Genomic DNA, 23,069 nt, shown 5'->3' with positions numbered 1-23,069 from the left:
TGGCACGTAAAACTCTATAAATTAAGAGCGCACTTATTGTTCGAAGTAGATGTAGTAGTCTAAGGATGCGACGGCTGAAATGGACACGCGCTTAAGTGTTGCTGAGCGCAGCTATGGCAGAAGGAAGGAAGGAAGGAAAAAAACTTTATACTAGCGCCGTAGGCTTGCCTTTTCCTCCCGCCGGTACTTTAGACGAGTGTCAAGGGAGGGCCGGAGTGTCGTAAACCAACCCCGCCACAGATCACCAGCTGCATGAGCGAGCGCCGGATAGTACGATCACACAACAGCTGGCCGAAACGGTCATATTTCAACGGCGCCTATTACGACATACTCGGTATATGACCCCATGTGCCGTGGCACACAACCTTCTGTAGCCGCAAGAGGTCACACTCCCCTCTCGTCATTCAGGGAGCGCTTGCCTACGTATTTAACGAGCACTACGTTCGCATGGTGACATACGTATCTCAAGTGCGAGGTAAAGGTCATTCGTGTTACGACAATGAGGCGCCTCTGACAAAAAAGAAAAAAAAAAGAAACTGCCGTGACAATCACACAATGCCGGCCGCTACAGTATCCAGGCCTTTCGTGCGTTTCTCTTAGCGCGAGATAGTGGCACTGGCGCGCCCTAATTGTCCCGTCTTAATTTATAAAATGACGTTATCAAACAAGCTTCATTAGCCATCTGCACCGCAACATGTTCAGTGGTATTTAACTTCCTCGGTCGTCTAAGTTTTGAGCATTACTGAGCAACTGTTACGCTGCTAAATCTCAAACACAAATTGTGTACATGTAAGAATGAAGCGACACAAACCATTGTAAGTTCTTGCATAATTTTAATGATGTATCGCCAATTATAGACCAGCGTCGAGGTCTGTTACTTGATACACTCGGCCACGGACCTGGCAGTCTCCCTTCACAACGTCATTTAGCGTTTGCCCATATACTTGACCGGCTTCTTAACGCTTATCATCCTCAATAGCCTTTTATCATAACACCGATGGCTCCCCTTTCACACCCAGCCAACGGATATTGCCTATACTTGCCGCTACAGTGCTAGTCTCTCCTCATTAGAAAAGACTAAAGCCTTCCCTTCAGAACGGTAGCTACACGGTGCTCGCAACTAAATCCACCCGCAGAATATGCACAACATCTGTTTTTCCTTGTCACTCCAATCTAAGCTATATCAAAGCTTAGCATTCTGGTAAGCCTGGTATGGAGAAAAAGCGTTAGCCATAAAAGATGACCGACATATAGGCGTGCGAACATGTGCGAATGCTCTCACAACGAGTTTCCGAAAAATGTACCGAGCATTGGAAAACAAAAACCTAATGGGCGTAAACTGCGGGGGGGGGGGAACAGTGTTTCGCTATTCACTGTTTCCATGGCTGCACCGAACGAGCAACCAAGTTTCACTGCCACAGCAGCGAAAAAAACTACTGCGCCGGGCTTGGCCATCATATGTCGAGGAGACTGCGCAAGGTCGAAGCCGGAAAGGTCACAGGGCCGCGCTAGCCCTTAACTGCGGCGTGCATCCAGGTCAGCGGTCAATTACTGCGCTGCGCTCGTTCCCATCTAACCTCATCCACTTCTCATCAGCTACATAACGAGGGGGCGTACAGTGAATGCCAACGCGTCGTCGCCAACCTGCTCTCCGCAGAAATGATAACGGTTTGAAACGAAGGAGAACTCGAAATGTGCCTGAAAGAAGTGCACGTTTACATGTAACAGAAACGAGAAGGCAGGTTCGCGACACGAATTACAAGTACCGAGCCGGAAAGGAGGGGGAGAAGGGAAGAGGGGCGGCCGGGCTTAAAAGCCGAGTAGAAAGAAACACGTGGCAGGACATCGACTATATTACCCTCCTCAGATTCGAAGACAGCTCAAGGTCATAATCGCTTTCCAACTCAGTCCTGACGTTACGAACACGAAAAGCGTTTTTGTAAAAACACAACGGCTAGATGGTGAATGCAACACCTTCATATACGCGGAGGAAGTAACCGTCTCATGTTCATTGCCATAAAAACCGTTCTTCCAGGCCTAAGCACAGATGTATAGGTGCAACACCATCGCGCGATATACAGGTCGGCATGTCGAGGCTGCATCTTACATTTTCGCGTCCACTCGCGGTATTTGGAACTCCATGGTGATTTTCATCGTCCGTGTTGACCCGACGGTCTAAATCAAATTGGTGTCAATTTTCAAGAAAGCCGACGGCAGAAGAATATGCCTAACCACTTTCAAGCACTTCTACAGGAATTTCATTTTATACCCAGGATGTACATCTTACGTCATCGCTTTCCACGTTAATCTTTAAGATAACTATTGCAGGCAATGTACGTTATAATGCAGAACCAGGCTATAACGGAGTCAATGATGCTGAAAATGCGCGCCAGACGGAGCAAGTTGGCAGCCAGGACTAGACGCCCAAAGAGGGTTCATCAACCTGCCCTTTTTTTCCCCCTACTACAAAACGTTCTTTTTCTATTTCCGCAACCAAGCTTGTCTAGCCATGCAAACCAACACAACCAAGCGCGCCTGGTTTACGTTTGCTTGGGTAACCCGGCGCACGCAGGCGGACCAGACGCACCGCGGGGGTCACTTTGAAGGAACATGCATGACAACTGGAAGCTAGACGATGACGAAAGCATACGGTGCCACGAGTTATTCATTGCCCTACTTTTTTTTTCGTCCCGTCCCTCTCACCCAGTCTGCAAAAGCAGTTTCAATGTAAGTGAATAGAAGCGCGCATCGAGCAACGAAACAAGTCGCAAGCAGCGTCCCGCGGGAAGTGGAGGGTTGGTGTGCAAGAGTGGGGAGAACAAGGGGTTGGAGGGCGGCGGGAGAGTAGCAAAGAAGGTGCTTACGTCATATACCACGCTGGGTCCCAAAGGGAACACACACACACACTAACGCCGCGACTGGGTGGGTTTTCCCGGCCAAAACGCACTACACACAGTCTAGTGAGCTCAGAAAAGAAGGAGAAGAAGCGCCGGCAGAGATGGGGTCCCGCAGAGCGCGACCCGCAAGGACAGCCAAAGCGTTCTAAACTTAGGCCCAGACTGGCCCCACGATAGAAACTCGGCTCCGTTATTTCGAGCGCCTCCGCCACAACCGAAAAGCGCACGCGCGTCCTCACCGTCGAGCTAGAACGCGCGCGGTAGACATGGTTGCAGCGGCTTGGGCCATTGCGTGCAACTTGGCCCGCTGGGCGGCGTGTATGTGTGCGACTTGCAAATACAGCTACAGAGGGTGTATATTATGCTTCCCGCAGATGTAGACTCTTAACGACTTTATCTTGCTCATATTACGAGTACAATGCAGGGTACGTCGCAACGGTCTGCTTGAGTCATATACCGAACGGCCTATCCGCAGGTTGATCGATGCGAAACGAACACGGACGCCGTCGCGCTATAAATGATTAAACTACGACGCGGACAGCTAGTTCGCAGCCGCCCCAAAAAGCCAGGTGTTACTTGTCACACGCGGAAACTTTCGCAAGGACTCCTACGAACTTACGAACTCGATGCTTACGAAGGCACGTGGGCGTTTTAATCGCAAGTACACGCTTCACGGTTAAGAAGTTTCCGATTGAGAAGAATGCAAACTACTGAGTATTTCCTTCACTTTCAGCTATACGACTGATCAGAGGAGCCCGTTTTTAAAGTTAGCCATGCCCTTAAGATACCAAGATATTTGAGGAACTAAGGAACCGAACAATGCAGGTGTACAGCTAGCTTGCGGCGTACGATTGCTAACACCCAAGGCTGGAAGATGGAGGAGTGGGAGGGGGGGGGGAGAGGAACGTATCACATAACGGCCTAGCCTTCAGCGCACGCCGACGGCTACGGCAAGAGAATAAGAAGAGAAACACGACACGAAGGCACAATCCTTCTACGAGTGGGAAATCACCCGCTCTTCCAGAAGACTGCAGACGCTTACATCTAAGAAGAAATTACGAACAGAAATAGAGAAAACCGGCTTCATTCACAACGCTTCGAGCGGCTGCGGGCGACGAAGCCGGATCTGCCGCTGACAAGCTCGAAAAGTGCCGGCCGTTGCGAGGACAGGGCCCCTGAAGCAGCCCGAGGCACAGCATGGTTAACCTCAACACGGACCGAGCGAGCGAGGCCCGTCGTAAACAGACGAGATGCCGCATCAGCAGCAGCAACAGCAGGTTTTTAATTCCAACACGCGCGCGCAGTCCAGACAGAGAAATGAGTGGGCGTCATGGAGGGAACAGGTGGCCGTTGACGGACGGCTCGTTCTCACGCTATTCTACTAGCGCGCTCTGGTGAAGGCTGTTCCTTGCTCCTGGTAGGGCTTTCCTTTTACTTTTTTTTTCTTTTGGCGTCTAGTAGACATCGCCAACCGTTCGTGCAGATCTATGGGCGCGTTTGCGTACGTGCCGACAATGCGAGGAGGAAACGGATCTCGAATTTCACAACTCATCGGCGGCACTGGATGCATGCGTGGTCGGGATCAGCGCAGCGAAGCACGAGTGTTCGCTGTTTGCACCGTCGCTTCAGGAGAAAGATTTATTTTATTTATTATGGACGGCAAGTGGAAATGGAGCGTCTGAAGAGCTTGCGTAGAATCGATGATGATACGTTGATTTTTCTTGTCGCACAAGGGCCAAGTATGACCGAAGCACGAAGCGATTGTGGTACACATTCACGAATGCACTCCTTTTGGAAAAAAGTATACGGACTCCGCGACAGAGCCCATTTTCTACTCCGCCTATGAATGCAACATGAAAGTGAGGACTGCTGCTCCAGCTTGGCATTGCGAACTTAAACACTGCACTCGCCAATAACAGCTTGCGAGTCTGAATTACGAACAGTACATGTATTGAAGGGTTCTTAGCTGGGCTTGTTTATATATATATATATATATATGCATGCTAGCCTGCGGTCCGTATACTTCTGCTCAAGTGTGAATATCGTTAAAGCGAAATACACAGGGCGCGCGTTCAAGCCCTTCCTGGCTGAAGCAGAACGATGTACAACACTTTAAGAAATGTCCAAGCGAACTTGTATAATTCGCGCACGATAAGCAGAAGACTCCAGTACAGGGCATGTCAGAGCAAGTTCTCCTCGCCTCCGCTCTCAGCTCCTGAGAACCTTAAATGCTGAAATCACACCCAAACACACTAGTTTCAATACTTGCGGTGAATGCTACCCTACTTGCGGCTCCCTTCGTCATCGCTCTAAAAGCAAATGTGGAAAAGCCCCGCAAGTTAACGGCATCAGCAATACGCGAATGTTATACATAATTATAAGCGAATACGTGAAGCACCTGGCAGTAACGAAAACGCCTCGCCCAGAAGAGTAGCCACAAAGATTAAGAACAAGATAGCTTGAGTCATCTTCCATTATAGACTCAAGATTCAGCTCAAAGGACACGGAATAAACCGGTTCAGTACGCCCTTTATATTTTTTTCTTGCCCTGAATCGAAGCTATATAGGAGAAAGTTCGCTGCAGGGTTAAGGCTGGTTTTTCTCCCAACGTACACGTTGCATAAAACAATAGTACGGCTGGGTAACGGAGGTAAAGGGAGGAGAACGACAGAAGGTCGCCCGCGGCGTCCGTCCGAAAGCCTAACGGAACCTGAAATCGGCCGATCAAAAAGTACACGCATTGCGACGAGAATGTTTAATTAGGCTCCGGCAACCGCTGCTCTTACACGGGGCAGTATGGGACTCGAGGAAGGGCAGCTGTTTCATCAGCGTGCACATGGGGAACCTTCCGAAGGGCCAAAATTAAATTGTGGAGCTCTACGTGCGAAAAACGAGACATGATATTGTGAGGCACACCGTAGCGGGTGACTCCGGATTCATTCTTTCGGCCATGTGAGGTTCTTCCTTCCGAAGGGCTTTTCTCACTGCGTTTTCTCATTCGGGATTCCAACGCTGATGGGCACCCAAGTACGGAGGTAAAGTGCGCTTTACGGCTGACGGGACCACGCGAGCGTATAGAGAGAACGTGCGATGTTTTCACGCTGGCGAGGGTATGGCCACCTGGCTTTGCGGCAGACGACTTGTGGTTGGCCGCGTTGGCCCCTTTTTAAACAGCTGTGCAGTGACTGCGTTGACGTAACTTCAGCCGGAACTATAGGAGCTGCAGTGCCGGCAAAGTGAGAACGGCGAACTGGGTTGTTCCCTTTAACAGCGGACCGCACAGTCGCAAACGATGCGACAAAACGTTGCTCGACGCGGCCCGATTGCATTTGACACAGCCATCCAGCAGCAACGGCGCGAGCGGATTCTAAAGGCGAGCAGATAAAAGAAGAAAAAAGAGAAAACGAAAAAAAAAGAAAGCAGCACATGCGGGCAATGCCTGCAGCTGAACACGGCGAGAAAGAAAGAAAGAAAGAAAGAAAGAAAGAAAGAAAGAGAAAGAGAGAACACTGGAATGATCCGCGCATAACGAGGCAGTCGCATGGGTAAGGCTGGTGTGTCGCACCCGCTTTACGCAATGGATGCTGAGAGCAACGCCTCTGCAATCAGGCTTTTTGTTAGTGCGGGGATCGGGTTTCAGCCACTGCCACGAAAATCCACACGCGAACACTTGCGCACACACGCGCACGCACGGTTACACACGTACTAACGTCTGCCGATGAAAGCCGAATGGGAGGCTTCAAACAGACCAGTAAAAGAAAACTACCCGGGGGACACTTTTCCGAGACGAGGCGGATCGTGGGTGAATGAACGAGCGCAAACACTGTGCTGTACACGCACGACTGATGTGACATGCAAGCACACACGTGCACATACGCCGATTCGTAAGCGCAACCGCAACGCCTGTCACTGCGCAACCGCAACGCCTGTCACTGCGCCACCTCGGTTGATTACTGGTTCATTAAGAGCAATGCAGGTGCACAGAGGAAAAAAAGAAAATTACGTCCGTGGAGAGGCTCCACAACCGCTGCAGGTACGGCAATCTTTCATCGCAAACGATAACAGGCGCTCGTACGTGCGCCGTTTCCTATTAAGACCAGTGTAAGCGCTCTTCAGCATAACACGATTAAAAGAAGGAGACGAAACCCAAGAAACGAGGGCCGCAAATGTGCAGGTGTGCGGAACGCAAGAGGAAAAGGCTGACCGTCGTCCGCCAGCCACATATACGCTCGCGCACGCTCAAGGTCGGCGCAGCACGGACGTGCCAATCTCGTCGGGTTTTCGAGACACGCGATCCAGCACCTCATTGTGATGCTAAGCAGCGGAACGAGCGTGCACTCCCATTCGAATTTCAAGACGTGAGACGGCACGCTTCCGCAAAAAGTAATCGTGCCCCCCCCCCCCTTTTTTTTTTTACATAAGTAGAAGGTACTTCCTGCAGAGGCAAATCAATCTAAGGATAGAACGGGAGCAATGAAAGACGATAGAAGCTCCCTGAGAGCGGCAAACGCTTTTCTTTTACCTTTAATTGACGAGATAAGAATCAGTCAAGCAAGTTATTTCTCTCCTCCGTCTGTTTCACATTGTTTGCGTCAAGTGAACATCAAACCGAATTTGAAAACGTTTCGAATAGGGAGACGGTGTTTTCTATTTCCTTTCTTTTTCTTTTTTACTATGTTGCCGCTATTTTAGCAAGCCAAATGATGAAAAAGTTGCTAAATCTGCGTGTTCAGTAAGTTTCGTAACTTTCAGACATATATACTGTACTGAGAATAATACCATGAACACGTTTATCGCTTGACAGTAGCCTCAACTACGCACTAAACTATTTTCGCTTGCAACTCCAGGCAATCAACCAGCAGTGAAAATTGAGGCTGTGTGTTCTTACACCAGACGATCGAGATAAGGCCCTCAAAATATTAAGAAATTTGCGCTTCGAGCGCATATTTATATATGGTCGATAATATCGTCATCGGTTGAACAGTGAACGGTGTAGCCACTTCATCTGACCGCGGACAGGCCAGGAAAAGAAAGAGAAAAAGAAAAAAAAAAAGTCCTGTACGGCTGGCAACGCAAGCTTTATGAAAGAAACAGCGCTGCTACGTGGATACTGCCCACTGCTGTTTAAGAGAGACGCGTAGTGTTGAAAAAGCACGCTGATCTCGATCCTCGAGCGAGGGCGCGCTGCTTTCGCGCTATGAATGAATGAATGAATGAATTTATCTCCATAAATATACAAGTTTATGGAGGATATAAGGAAAAAAGTTGCAAAAGAGCAACTTGACTAGTCCTTAAACCTTCTCGTGACAGCAGCAGCAGAAACCAACACATGGCAAAAAGGGAGGGTAAAAGAGAAAGAACAAAACAAAACAAAAACAATAAACGTTCTCATACAAGTGTTCATACACCAGATAGCAATAGAAAACAATACATAACTGCAATAAAAAGAAGCCTACTTATAGAGACATTAAAGGCTAATATGCACCAAAGTAATTTATTAACTTGTTTTTACTGCAAGAAAACATCAATACCATCGTTCATTAACTTATTTAATAATTGCGGTAAAGTGTATGAAAGCTTTTGTTTCGCATAGTTGGTACGTGGGTATGGCACAAACGAATATTCCGGAAATCCTGTAGCATAATAGCTTCTATTTCGTGTCAGGTTGGCTACATATAGACCTGGCGTAGTTAATGTTTTTCTGGCACTCCTGTGGATAAAAAGGCATCTGTTGAGTCACGCTTTATCTGGGTCAAAAAGCTGACCCCGAACGCAAGCGGCATAAGTACCGCCAGAGTCCTTGAATTGCATTGAAGGGCTATGGTACAGCCAATAGTAAAATGCCAAGCGAACTTGTTGCGAAACTTAAATTGACAGTCGTGTTTCGCCAACAGACCTCAATCCACGTCCCGGCATTTGCAGACATCCACGATAGCTTTGCTGTTAGCACACACGCGCAACAGCTCAGGTTAACTTATGCATGGTAACACGAAGGGAAAGAAATGTCTACAAAGAACGGGGTCGCCTATAGAGAGAGAAGAAACTAATGAGCGAAGTGAAGGCTAAAAGAAGGCAACCTCATTGACGGGAACGAAGTACAAGTACCTATAAAGACAGAAAGAAATAGAAAGAAAAGCCCAGCCGTCGGCGACGGAGGAAGAAAACCGAGGCGGCAGCACCCAACCTTGACGATCATAGCCACACAAACAGCGTAGAGGAGAGGTAGGCCTAACTAACCGCGCTTCTCCGAAACGACGCCCAGGCGAAGCGGGCAAACAAGTTTTCAGATTGCTTCTTTTTTTGTTTGTTTGTTTTCCTATCCAACGAGGCAAGACGTTACCGACGCGCCATTGGCTTTCGCCGCGAAACAAGCCGCAACAACTGGCCGCACAAAGAGTGGACGTCGCCGTGTGTTTCTGTCGCAAGGAGAAAGCTAGGGCAGACACTTCAACCTCGCCCTTCAATATTACCACAGGCACGCAAGGTGCTTCTTCGCGGGCGCATCGGCATCAACAGCTATATATATATATATATATATATATATATATATATATATATATATATATATATACTCTCCTGAAACCTGAGAATAGATCAGGGAGATAATCGCCTTTCGAGTATAGGTTATTGTTAGTGACTAGTACTTTCACGAAAAATAAATAATCTTAATCGCTGTTAAATGCCAGACGCAACATCTCCACGTACGTTGACAAACTGAGCATCTACTCAAGTTTGATATAGTAAATATTGCTTTTCCTTGCTAAATAAAATCACTCGATTTTCTAAAAAAGCCGATGGCAAGAATAGGATTAAACAACTTCCATACTGTACCGTGTGCATTTGACACGGTATCGCGGGGTGATGTTACGTAATCGCTTCACAGTTACTCTTGAGAAGTGTCGAAGGCAATGAGCAATACAGTGCACAAAGGGTCATAGGAGAGTATAGGGACGCCGCGCATCGACCAGAGGCCAATGGAGGTCGCGATCGACCGACTACGCTTCGGTAAGTAGTACGGTGCGCGTCTGCAACACCACGCGACCTGAGAAGCCGGGAGAGCCCAGTGAAGCAGTGTGTGTGTGTGTGTGCGTGTGCGTGTGTGTGTGCGCGCGCGCGTGTGCGTGTGTGTGTGTGTGTGTGTGTGGGCGCGCGCGCGCGCGCGCGCGTGAGCGTGTGTGCATGACAAACAGAAAGCTGAAGAAATAAGTGTAGCGCTGTAACTGACTCTCACGCGAGGTCGCCTCAAAAGCACTGTACGGGGAAGGGGAGTAAATGGAGAGAGAGAGGGGGGGAGAGCAGATGGGCAACGGAGGAAGTAGGCGGCAAGTAAAAAATAGTACAGGAACTTATGCGGGGCTCAAAGCGGCACTCGTAAGGTTTTTTGCAGCACAGAAATCACGTAACGCCGAAAGTGCACGGACGTCATGCAAGCATCCGATTTCGGTCATTAGGACCTCAATGTATCGAGGATTCTTGGAGCTCTTGATGGCCATACGTCTTCGTTAGTCGGAAAGTTGGACAAAACGTCCTTTGTTGGCTTCTTGTGATATGATTAATAAAATTGGGGCCGCTCGGTTTCCTCTATTCTCGTTATTCACCTTAACAGTAATTTCAAAAAGGCGTTTGCACTGAACGTCAGCAAGCATGCCGCCGCAGCAAGAACAGTGAAGTCTTAGTCAAAAATTTCGAAGCCACTCTTCTCGCCAGCATCCAGCGTTAACATACAACCCGCTTGTTGCGACGGCCACAAATGCACGTACCATCGCGCTCAGTATGAGCTACGACACGTGACCGATTTGCCACGCGTTTTTGCCTTGTAGCTCACACTGAGCGCAACAGTGCTTAGGAGGAGAGCCCTGAAGAAAACTGTAAAATGCAGATTAGGAATGCTCACAAACCTTCGTTGCTGCAACAGCATACGAGAGTAAATCATTGTCACCAAACCATGTAGAGAGCGAGAAAACAAGCATCCGTCCCGCTGACTCGCGTCGCGAAGGAGAAAAGATGTAGCAGAAAAATGAAAATTAATAAATAAAACTAATTCAAAGCTAACAAAACAGGACCTCGAGTGCTAAGTGCGCTACAAAGTAAAGCCTACTCTTGTGGGAGCAATAACAAACAATAAATAGACAAAGAGGCATCGCTCGCGATAGCAATGAAAAATTCGTTTTTCTGTGATTTCCCCCTGAAAGGTAGAAACCAAGGCCTTAAAAGCACCAGATGTCGCCGGTCAGGACTGTACCCGAATTCCACACACGGATACACAAAGTCGAAAGCCCTACCATCCTCTCCCCTCTGAGGAATAGACAAGACGTGCGGTCAGACGGCGGCCTTGAGACGTAGAAGGAAAACAAACGAAAGAAAGAAAAAAAGAAAGAGCAAGGTGGTGGTCGTAAAGAAACGATAGCAGAGCGAAGGAACGCGCTGGACGACGTTTTATCAACACACGAAGGAGAGACAATGAAAGAAGAAGAAAAATGTGGAATACGATGACGAGGATAGGAGCAATCAGCGATAGCAGCCGAGCCGAGCGGACATCTCGACGCCGCCAATCCTCCAACCAGACACACGCACAGGCGCGCACACACACACACAGCTGCACTTAACCGACAGTAGACTCGCGCGGCTCGCAAACCGCTGAAGACACGAAGGAATGCGGGCCGCGATTGAAGACGGCCCAACAGGGGAAAAAAAAGAGAAAAGCCAGCGCAGGGTCGGTATTTCTCCTCCCCGAAGAAAAAGTAACGAGAACATGCGCATCTTGGCTCGGTCGTGGTGTCTTATGTTTAGTGGGACAGAGTTGATGGAAGGAGGTGTTTTGGGAAGGTCTCACGCGCGACCGGTGCGCTCGTTCCAGGTTCATCTTTTCTTCGAGCGAAGCAACGGAATTTCGACGCGCCAACTAAAACGAGACGCGAAGGACAGCTCGTTGCGGAAGCGGGCGAGTACCTTCGAGGGAAATAGCTCGCCAAACACGCCGTGACGAAATGAAGTAGACGCACCCACTTTAACCTCTCGGATGAAGCTTCGTGGCACATAGACTATCCGGAATGTGATCGCAAGTAGAATCAACGATTGAGACATACACACACACACACACACAGAGACAGAGAGAGAGAGAGAGAGAGGTAGCACAGACGGGAAGACAGAGCCTCGAGCTGCTTAGGCCGGTAACCTGACCTCTCTGATTATCCCTCCTCGACAATGCTGAACCGTAAGCACAAGAACTGCTAATAAACGACAGCGTTTTGCTTGCCTGCAAGCTTTCAACGTAACGCGAGATTCGCGCGAGACACACGGGGAACCAGAAGGATGGAACAGCTCTAGGGAGCATGGAAGTTCCGCGGCCGCACTGCGCCATAACACACTCGTGCTCTTCCAGGGACGTCTCGCGAATGCCTCCGTCACAGCGGACGAAAGGGAGCTTCAGGTGCGTAGGCTTTCATTTCCATGGGCATGCGCCGGTTCCAGCGAGTGACCAAGAAGCAGTGTAGTTTTTACCCTACCGCACGCTCTAACGACAGGCTACCGCTGCGCGCACTTCATTAAATACTTGCGCTTATATCGCTGTCCAAGAATCCGACGTGCGAATCGGCAACAAGCGAAACGCGGTACATTATGCGCGTGAGGTTGCACACATTTCTCGCGGAGTTGCGGACGTCCTTCTGGCAGTATTTTCTTTCTCCGCAAGCAAGCGGACAGCTAGCTCTTTTTTCAAGCGATCACCGACGCTACGTTGCCTACATATGACGAGAACATCCGTCTCGAACAGTAAATGTTTTTTTTTCAAAGTATTTTTCCAATTAAATAGAATGACATAACATCACGAAATATATATGTAGGACAACGTCTCCACACACCTATACGTATTATCCGGAACATTCTTCCACACACGCGAAACCGGAACTATGTTCGAGAATGTGATAAAAGAAAAACAAATCGTATATCTGGAGCGCCATTTCATATACACTGTGATTTTATGCGGAACGCCGTTGCACTTCAGCGGAAAATAGTTCCAAAAATGTTCCACTTACTATTAAGCGGAACCGTACGTGGAACGAACAAACCTGACCAATCAGGTCTCTTCCTCCAGTCGAACCTTTGTTACTGCTTTTTACTCTTACTATGGTTCCACATAAATTTCATTAAGTGGAAATATACAACCTCGTCCCACGCATATTCTGCAAACTAAGTGGTACATACTTGCGAAAAAAAAAAAAAAGTTCGACTCATAGCAGAACGTACGCGGAGCAAGATTAAGAGTAACTCGAATCTAAGCGGAACCCTAAGTGTAACAATGCAGACTCGGCTACTGAAGCATCGTCGAGCTGCGTAATCGAGTTAAAGAAAAAAAAAAAGATTTCAGCACATTTCACAACAGCAGAAGAGAACGCGCACGCACGTCTGCGAGCGTCACCTCCGGCGTGCAGAAAAAGCGACGGCTGTGGGCGGCAACTAGGAAAACCGGTAGTGGGAGAATGGATACGCCCCACCGCCGCGAAGAACGCCGCGGGCGCGAAGGGGCGCTGGCGTCGTCGGCAGCCGATCGCACGCAGCGACCGACGGCGGTTGCTCCGCTTGGCGGTGGTACAGCGAGCATTCCGGTGGCAATCGAATGTGGCGTCACAAGCCAGCAGCACAAAAGTTCGTAAATGTTTCCAACGAAACTTCGTAGAGAGAACTCTGGCCGCGGTTGTGGTTTCAGACGTTCTCGCGGGGCTACTCATTAGATTTTATAAATTTCAAAGTAATCGGCTGTTTTCTTGTTTTTTTTTTTTCTTTTTTAGAAACCTCAAGGTCGCTCGAAGCCAAAACCGACGACGTTAAGGTAATATCCATGTCCCGCCCATCGTTGATTCCTTCATGTGCATTGCATCTCCATAATTTTCAAAGCAAGTTATTAGATGGTCTAAGCATTCTCGTTGCGAACTATTATATATATATATATATATATATATATATATATATATATATATAATGTCACAGCGCATCACAGATACGGGACAAACACAGAAACAGCACAGAAGCGACGATCGTACCTTGTCTGACATGGTGTCATCTACAAATATTCACGCAAAACCAACTAGGTCGAATTACCGTTATAGTCACGGACTATTCTCAACAGAATCTTTGTAAATGTACTCGCATTCTTCTGTAAGGAAAGAAAAGAAGGCCCAACGTAAAGGAAAACACGAGTAAGAATGTAAGCTCAAGTACAACAACACAGCCCAAATACTCTTCCCGCAAATACACAATAGTTTTAGTCAAAATAAACGAGTCCACTAAATTGGCTGCATCGCGTTATGTCCTTGGAACTGCTCGCACTACACGAGAAGAGCTCCGAGGTTGAGAGAGAGAGAGAGAGAGAGAGAGAGAGAAAGAGATAGAAGAAGCCCGGACAAGGAAAGAAGGGGACGCCGCCTAAAAATGGCCACCGCCGCTGCCGCACGAGCTTGTCTAAGCCCAGGGCTCGGGGCCTCGAGATCGATTTCGGTTCGCGCTGAACGACGGAGCGTGTAACGAGCGAAGAAGCCGCGAAAAATCCGGACAAGCGAAAGCACGGCAGCGAAATATGGCGCAATGCACGCACGTTCGGCGCACGTATCGAGAGACTGCGGTGAGGCACATCCTCCCCCCCCCCCCCCTCCCCCCGCTCCACTCCGTCGTCGTAACGCGTCGGTGGAGATGAGCCCCGGGACGAACGGCTCTTCCTCCCCGGGCGCGAAGTAGCTCCCTAACGCGGTCGTTAGTCCGTGAATGGGCATAAATTAAAGCACGCGTTAACACCACGCTCTCGAGGCCGCAGGCGCGCGCGCGCGCCGGCCGATAGCGCGTGCATATGTGTGCACGTGCTCGATGCGGGACCAACACGCGTCTCAAAACCAATCTGCAGTGCAGAGAAGGCTGCGGGCGAGGTGCGCTATAAAGCACCGCCACGAGCTTCACGTTCACCGAGTGTATAGCGAGCAACAGAACGTTGTTCCACGTGCTTCGGCGTCACAGGTTTAGTATAAAGCCAAACCGTATAAATGTTTTATCTGTTTTCTGACGTCGTAAATATGTTCCTCTTTTGTAGAAAAATTACAGCCGAGTGGAAGACCCGCGGATTAATACGTTGCGGACCGACCGCATCTGCCCGGTGGCTTTTTTTTTGTTTATTGGTTCATGCATCCCGCACTTTTCGCGGCACTCAAGAAAGATTGTGGCGGAATGTAGTGACCCGGCTCTGGGCATGTCCCGTGCACCATGCACAGAGTTTCCTACTAAACTTACTACAGGAAACTCTTAAAAGAGCCTACTGGAGTTGGAACTATATGGTCATTTAGCCAACATGGGATGGGAATAACGGGCGGTAAATGAATTTGATCGATATTTGCCTAAGCTTCGTCCACAGCGATAAGAGGAGACTGCAGACATAGGCGAGATACGCCTTACTGTACTACGGCAAAGCTCCAAGGGTTGGCACTTTAGTTCCTTCGACAGACCAGCCGGCTGACAGTCACCCAAACAATCCAACGCAGAAGCGTCCGCTACTGAGACAGATCCAGATTGGAACAGCCCACGGTAATGAGAGAGAGAGAGAGAGAGAGAGAGAGAGAGAGAGAGAGAGAGAGCGAATACACGCACAATTTGTAGGGTGGGGAATAAATGGAATGCGCCTTCTTTTATTTCTTATTATGTCTTTAACCACTTCCAGGCTTGGGTAGAAGCTCAGCGAATAATAATAGAAAATCGTATACACAAAGGCAGACACAGCGTGGAGCAATGGAAACCGCCGCCGTTGTCGGAAGTGTAGGACCGGTATATATCTGTACGGAGCGGCTGCACCGGCGCTTTGCTAAACGAAGGAGAGAGATGCGCAGAACACGCTTTGTTATTTTTAGCCAAACTCAAGGTCGCCTGTTCAGCAAACGCAATCTTCCTCTTCCGAGATCAACATGTTCGCATCTGGTCGTCCGTAAACACTGAATGCCGGGCGGGGAGCACATATATACGCGCGCACTGTAAATAGCAGGCACTGTGGAAGACATGACAGACGTGTTCGGGCGGCTTGACGCATTCGCTTGCGAGAAATGAAAGCACCGGTAGCTGTATATAGTATATAGTTATCACTATACGTCGTCGCGAGGGCCCCACTCTGAACGGAACGGAATCGAGCGAAGGCGAGTGGAGTTGCGCTCGTATGCAAGGCAGCCGCGAACGCTGTACTATGGTGCACTGAAAGACACGAAATAATAATAATAATATTATTAATAATAATAATAATAATAATAATAATAATAATAATAATAATAATAATAATAAAAGAAAGCGAATGCCGTGTTCAAGCAGCGTGTCAGCAAAGTCACGCACGCCGAATAACACGAGACTGAAATCAAGGAGGGAAAAGAACCTCCCACCGCAACGCAGATGTGTGGTGGTCGCCAGAGGCTATGGTGGACTGACATACACGAAAAAAATAATAACAGAGAGCGAATGGTGTGTTCAAGCAGCGCGTCAGCAAAGCCACGCACGCAGAATAACACTTACAAGAGGGAAATCAAGGGGCAAGAGAACTTCCCACCGCAACGCAGATGTGTGGTGGTCGCCAGAGGCACGGACTGCGTATAAACGCCAGCGTGCAGGAGACGCCAGCATAGGCAAGAACGAATCGGGGAAAAAAAAAAAGAAGGCTAGAAGTGCACTCTATGGAATGCATAACCGGCGCAGCAACCTACGCTTGCTTTGCTCGAACTCGGGGCGTCTTATCCCCTTCGACCCGTGGATAGAACAGAACGACACCAACGGAAGGGTGTACAACGTCGCATAGGGTAAACGGTCCCGCACTCGACCCACCGATGAGCAAACAGGCTTACGCCCAATCGATTCCTCGGCGCATCAAGCACACCATCGTTAATGCACGTGCCGGCCCAGCACGCTCGCGTGCAGCGATGTCGCGTCCGTGGAGTTTCTTACGCAAATATGCGTGGGCGAACTGCGGCGCCATAGTGTATATCTACGGGAGCTGCAAGGCAGACCGGTTATGTCAGCACCGGGATAATGGGTCGGTATACACACGCATGGATTTGCCTAAGCTTCGTCCCTTTGGCTTTGAACGGTGCGCGACATCGCGAACTGATATCAGATTCAACAAAACACTACATTCAAGTGCAATAATTTTTCTACGCGCGCAGTATTGCCTTTGTGCGCTGTAAGATTCGTCGGACGGTCCTACCGCTTTCAACCAGATGTCGGATTTTTGGCAGTCGTAGCTGTAGGGATGAACTTCGGAGGAACCAGGAGAGCAGGATTTAATTGCAGGATTTACATTTTAAAACAAGATACATTGGCAGACTAGCGCGACTCCCATATGGAGCCCGCAAAACTAACATACAGCAAACAGTTTACGAGCACACAGCTCACTAGTACATTTCTAGTATGACAGAGCACTCAGCTCCCGACAACGAGCACGACACGAGCACCCCCTAGCAGCCGGCAAACGCTGCTTATAAGCCCTTGCTCGACGTCATAGTTCGACGTCATTCAAGATGACCCGCCTTTTTGGAGGATGAGGTGTGTCGACTTGGAGGATGAGGGCTCACATACACGTGCCGCACATACACACAGGTGAAAAGGCCGGACAGTTCTCGGTACCGCCCAGCTTTCAGTGCCGAGGTCAGAGGGCTTCGTAGAACTCTGCTTTGTCCCGGGTGGCTCGGCCAAGTACCAATTTCCTGAGTTGATCGCGCGCCACGTGGCTGCCGGCCCTTCGCAGTTCTCCGAAGGGCGCCCCGTCTGGTGGGCTTGGAACACGTGCAGCGGGCTGAAAGCTGGCACGTTGCCACCCCGTACGACCATTCTTAACAGCGCTTAGAAAAAAAAAAAAAACGTTGCTTGTAAATTCAGAAAAAACTAGAGCTTTAATGTAAGTAACGAAACGAGACACGTCTGAAGTGAACCACAAGCAGAAAAAAAAAAGAATATACGAGTGCACGTACTGATCATCATGCATTCTCATGGCGCGAAGAGCGAGCGTTTACTCAACTCCGTGGCTGCATCCTTTCTTGAAGCGTCATAATCTCATCGACGGTAGACTACAGTTACCGCGGTGACAGCCGTGGTGAATCGCCGTGCACTCTTATAACCTCGTTACACTAAGATTGCACCAAGTGGGAAAGTTTTAAACAATTTTGTACATACGTTCCACTTAGTGAAACCAACGGGCAAACGCGACTGGAAGTGTAGGTCCGCTCCGCGGACGAAGTGTGCATACCTCGTCTGCATGCGTATATATGCCCAGCTCCAAAGAGAACAAAAAAGTCCCCCTGTACCCGAACAACTACCAGCTACATACTCGAGGGTCGACCCGCCAAGCAAACACTTCTCGCCGCCAACGAGGCGCGCAGAAGAGTGAAGAAAAGGTGCCGACGGCTGCGGTTTCGAGCTGCGCGCGGAAACCGAACAACGGACCAAACACGAACGGACCTCGGGAACTCGCCTCTCGGGGCGAGACGTGAACGAGGTTCCAATAAGCCCAAGAAAGCTAGCGAAGAAAAATAACGAAGGAGGAGAAATGCAAACGTTTCGCTCTGTTCCTTCGGAGAGAAGCTCTCCGCCGTCTGTCGCCAACGCGGAGCGACTTTCGGGCACTTGTCGCACTTCTTAGGGCCTCTAAAGATAAACACGAGATCAGCTTTGATTAGTAGTGTATTTTAAGGAAATTCAATTTGCGTTTCTTTTAGAGCAATATGCCACTAATTACAATCGAGGAATATTTAAGCCTGACTTGCTATGAATATCGCACACAAATCGCGTTGCCGATTACGCCCGCGTGACCTAACGGATTTCACACCATTTTTTATTGTTTGGACCGCTTCTCTGCAAGAAAAGGTCACGAAAGTTACGACACGGACTCAATGATTACGCTGGAACGCAATACAATGCTATTTATTTATTTATTTATTTATTTATTTATAAGCGTTTCACTACTACACGACAGTGCAGACGCTGTCCAACACCGCTAGGTACACCGTCATCCAAGCAGCTAAGACGACAGATTCAACGAGCAATAGGTGCGCCACGCAATAAGGCACGATATCGCTTTGAAGATGGACTACTCGTGGACGCCTGAAATACAGGACGTATAGCCGTTGATGAAAAGGAGTCCTGGAGTTAAGCTCTAGTAATGGTGCCTATCCCACCGGGGATCGTACAGCTGCCGCGCTCTAGACAAGTGCAGCACAATTGAAGAGAAAGGAAGGAGGCAAAAAAAAGGGGGGGGGGGCTTCGCTACAGAAACCAATTTTACGAACTGTTCCTTACAGTAAGTGCATATGACATACTACAGATCAAAATTTCTCCTTACTCTAGCATAACTTAACGTTACCCAGGCTTCGCTCCTTAGTTGCATATAGGACCAAGGAACCTTCTCACAAACGGTCATCTTCTTGTGTTGTCCACCTACTTTCGTGTAATTTGGTCAACGGAAGACTGGCTTTAAAATTTACTTTCAAAGTAAATGCTAAAAGCCCGATCGCAGCTACGAATTTGAACAGCCGTTTGCAGTTGTGCAGGTTAATGCGGTCTTCCCCGAAATAATACAAAAACTGAGCACTCGAGTGCTCAAACACACAAACACAACACATACAAGTCCCAATTAAACGCGTAGACGCTCTCGATTCGTCTTAATCATGTATTACGCGCTCTATTTGCATATTAACGCCACGACGCCATTGACTCACCATCTCGAGGAAGGAAGGAAAGAAAGTAGCACTCGTCGGTGCACACATAATATACGCGCTCGCGAGAAAGCGAAGTGGGCGAATCGCAAGCGACGACGCGATTAATCTTTCATGAAAGGCGATTTCGACAGCCGCCTCTTGTAGCATGAGCATGGACGAATTCCTACGTGGAAGTACATATCGCGCGATGAAATCCAGAATTCGTACGGACGACAGACAAAAGCTACAGGCAACTCGTCAGAGAAATGCAAGGCGCGTAGGCGTACACCGGCGACTCGAGGAGGCACACGGAATACACGCGACAACTGGTACCTTACCTCACCCTTTTCTCCCTTGTTTTTACATATAGCATATCGTATGCACATGTCCCTGAACTATAGGCAAGAATTTGCTTATCACCTCGTTACGCTTCGTCTAGCGTCAGCCTGTGCCCGAAGGTCCATATAGTTCTTGCGGTTGGCACACGAACACGCACTCAACACGTTCCCTCGAGATCTATATATGGCGGTGTTGCCGAACTGCAGTCACCTCCACTTCGCCATTCGTTGCCGACATTCAAGTGCCGTCTCATTGCTTAACAAATCATCACTCCTCCGAGTCGTCGCGAAGATCGACGAAGGGCCGCACGCTGCAGACAAAGTATAGAACCGCCGAGGCGGCTTAGCGGCTGTGGCGTTGCGCATGCTAAGCTCGAGGTCACGGGCTCGATTCCCGACCGCATTTCGATGGATAGAAATGCAAAGAACACCCGTGTACCGTGCAGTGACTGGACATTAAAGAACCCCAGGCGGCCAAATTCATCCGGAGGAAACACGGTGCCACAACGTCACAATTTAGAACTCTGCATACGAGAATGGCAAGGACTTCTATAACAAAACTTCATTATATTCCATTGCGCTTCGGTCCATCTTATGAAAACACAACAGCTTGTATCTAGCCTTCACTCGAGGCTCTTCTTGCGTGAATTTGTCCTGCGTGTCATTGAGGACGCTGAATCGAACGGCACAAACAAACGCGGCGTGCGATAAAACGGCTAAGCTAACGCAGCTGGCTATTAAAATACAACAACGCAAACTGAACAAGCTAGCGAACGAATCAGACTCGGGGGGCAGGGCTGCGCTGCATAGGCAGCGGGCTCTCGAAAGGTGTCAAGTCAAAGCCATCACGGCCGGCTGCCTTCATCCTTGTCAGCCGCGGCCCACCAACCACCGAAGCCCGCTTCGGCCTCGGCCCATTTCTCCCAGCAGGGAGACCCGCACAGACGCGCTGCGCGAGCGACCGTAGTCGTGTTATCGCGCTCGTGCAGAAAACAAACGCACGCGTGCATATACCGCAGCGTACGCGCAGGTCCGAATTGGAGCGAACACGTTCCATCGGCGAAAGGCCTCGCCCTAGGCCTCAAATGAAGCGGCGCGGGATGAAAAGTGAAAAAAAAAAAAAGTGACTCAAACGGGAACCAGATAACGACTGCCACAGCAGAAACCTTCGGCGTTATCGCTATGAACCGGTATAGACATTCCCCTGTCGGGGCGTCTGACGTCACCGCTCGCGTGTACGTTGGCACTGATGGGATCGAAAAAAAAAAAAGAAGCAATACCTCGGCTAAAATGAGCACAGCACGAATACTTTAGTTTTGCGTTGCAATAGTTTAAACCGTTAGCGGTACACTTTGGCTGTCGATATCGGATATACGGCGCCAGTATAGCAGGAACGACGGAATAAACGGCACTGTATTAGCGTCCTACTGGCCAATTTCATCAACGTTATTATTATTATTATTATTTATTATTATTATTATTATTATCTTGCGACGAAATATTAGCTGTTTCACAGCACTGTACTCAGGGTGGAGGCAATTTCCCCCTTACGGTACGGAAGCGCCTCCTTTCGAATATGAAACCCTTAGTTTAGAAAAATAAGATCAGCACTTAGCAATACGAAGGAAACGATCTATGATCTAGCGAGCGGAATGAGTAGTTTTAAGCCCATCATATCGCGGTTTCACGGCACCATCTCAAATATTAATGGCGTTCATCCCAACAAAGCAACACCTGGACCACTGACCACGTGACGTTCCAGACTGATCTCACAGTTTAATGCGAATCGAAGTCTTACTACACAGGTACGTAAAAGTAGCAGATAACGATGGGGACGCAACTGCCACAACTGGAAAGTCCCTCCGCGATACTTTGCGCTCAGCAGAACGAGCGCATTACCAAAACAGAGAGCCCATCGCGAGAGACCGAACGAATCACTCTTTTCGCGACACCAAAACTGCCAACTGCCTATGTGGAAGCTTTATACAGCTGCATGACTCAGTTAATGCAAATGCCGGAAGGAGATGCGTAATTCCGCAGAGATTACAGCTGCAATACAAAGGAAAGCACGAAAGCACAGAAAAAGAATAATTGAAGCACGCTAAAGGATTGACAACTGAAAAATGAGAATTCAGGATTGGTCCAGTAAACCGGCACGCTCCTCAACAAGTACAAGAGAATCGATGACGAATGACCGGTGAACTACGACAAACGGCGGCATGTGGCGACTAAATAGGGGATACTGATGGACTCCCGCCAGCAAGCTTCTTTCTTTAATTTTTTTTTTCGTACAACAATATGCTGAAGAAAAAATAATGTCGCGCCTGGTCACGCGGAGAATCTGACTTCGCGCTTTGCGAAAGTTGTCCCTCGCGGTGGGTTTCCTGTGTGACCTTCCTTTACAGTTTGAAGAGAAAGACGCTTTATTACGCAACATAAACGGAATCGCTGCGTCTTTTCCGTCTTCCGTAATGCTGTAGGTGTAATCGCAATGGTCAATACCCATTCAGACATCCATGCCGCTCACTGGCACCTTTGAAAGTAAACTTTGCCACAAGATTAAAGCGTTGCGGTGAAGCATACTTGCAGTTGCTGAGAAGGCTTAGGAAGAGGGTGCTTTCAGCCACAGGTTCACTGAACGCGACCATTTCCAAAAAGCTGAACGACTTGGCGCAGCTCTAGCGTATGTATATATAGAATCAATGGCACATTTTATGGAAAGGACACAGCTTCTGCGATTGTTTTCGTTGCCGTGCCTTCAGCATCTGAGGGCGTTGCCAACACGCGCAATTATCAAGTCCGGGAACCCTGCCGGAAAGAGGTGACCCGTGGGACGTTCGCATAGAAGAGGGAGAAAAAAAAAAAATCCCAGGCCCCTTACAGACCCAAACGCACGCGACGCGTATGCCCAACTTAAACAGTTTTCACGTTCTAAACGTACTCGAGTTACCTGCCGAGATTCGCTTACACCGCGAGGGAGGCTGAACGGTTTCAGTTTGGGAAACACGCCACGAGCCAGCAAAAATTGCGCCGCCAGAGAAGCAGAGAAACGGAACATAAGGATGGGAAAGAAATCGGAGGAAAAGGGAAACCTAGAAACCCTTTCCTTTAAACCCTTTCGCCAGTCAATACAA

General features: G+C 48.9%; 1 protein-coding gene and 1 long non-coding RNA gene across 6 annotated transcripts in view; one reads left to right on the top strand and one right to left on the bottom strand.

Moving 5' to 3' along the window:
• Positions 1–23,069, top strand: part of LOC126531267 (uncharacterized) — a 171,575-nt gene that overhangs the window by 650 nt on the left and 147,856 nt on the right. The gene's annotated exons all lie outside the window — the stretch shown is intronic.
• Positions 1–23,069, bottom strand: part of Atpalpha (sodium/potassium-transporting ATPase subunit alpha) — a 146,259-nt gene that overhangs the window by 63,395 nt on the left and 59,795 nt on the right. The gene's annotated exons all lie outside the window — the stretch shown is intronic.

This window comes from Dermacentor andersoni, chromosome 5 (assembly GCF_023375885.2).
Source record: "Dermacentor andersoni chromosome 5, qqDerAnde1_hic_scaffold, whole genome shotgun sequence".
In the NCBI taxonomy this organism is placed as follows: domain Eukaryota; kingdom Metazoa; phylum Arthropoda; class Arachnida; order Ixodida; family Ixodidae; genus Dermacentor; species Dermacentor andersoni.
The sequence above is the reverse complement of the archived record's forward strand: the minus strand, read 5'-3'. Positions and strand labels throughout refer to the sequence as shown.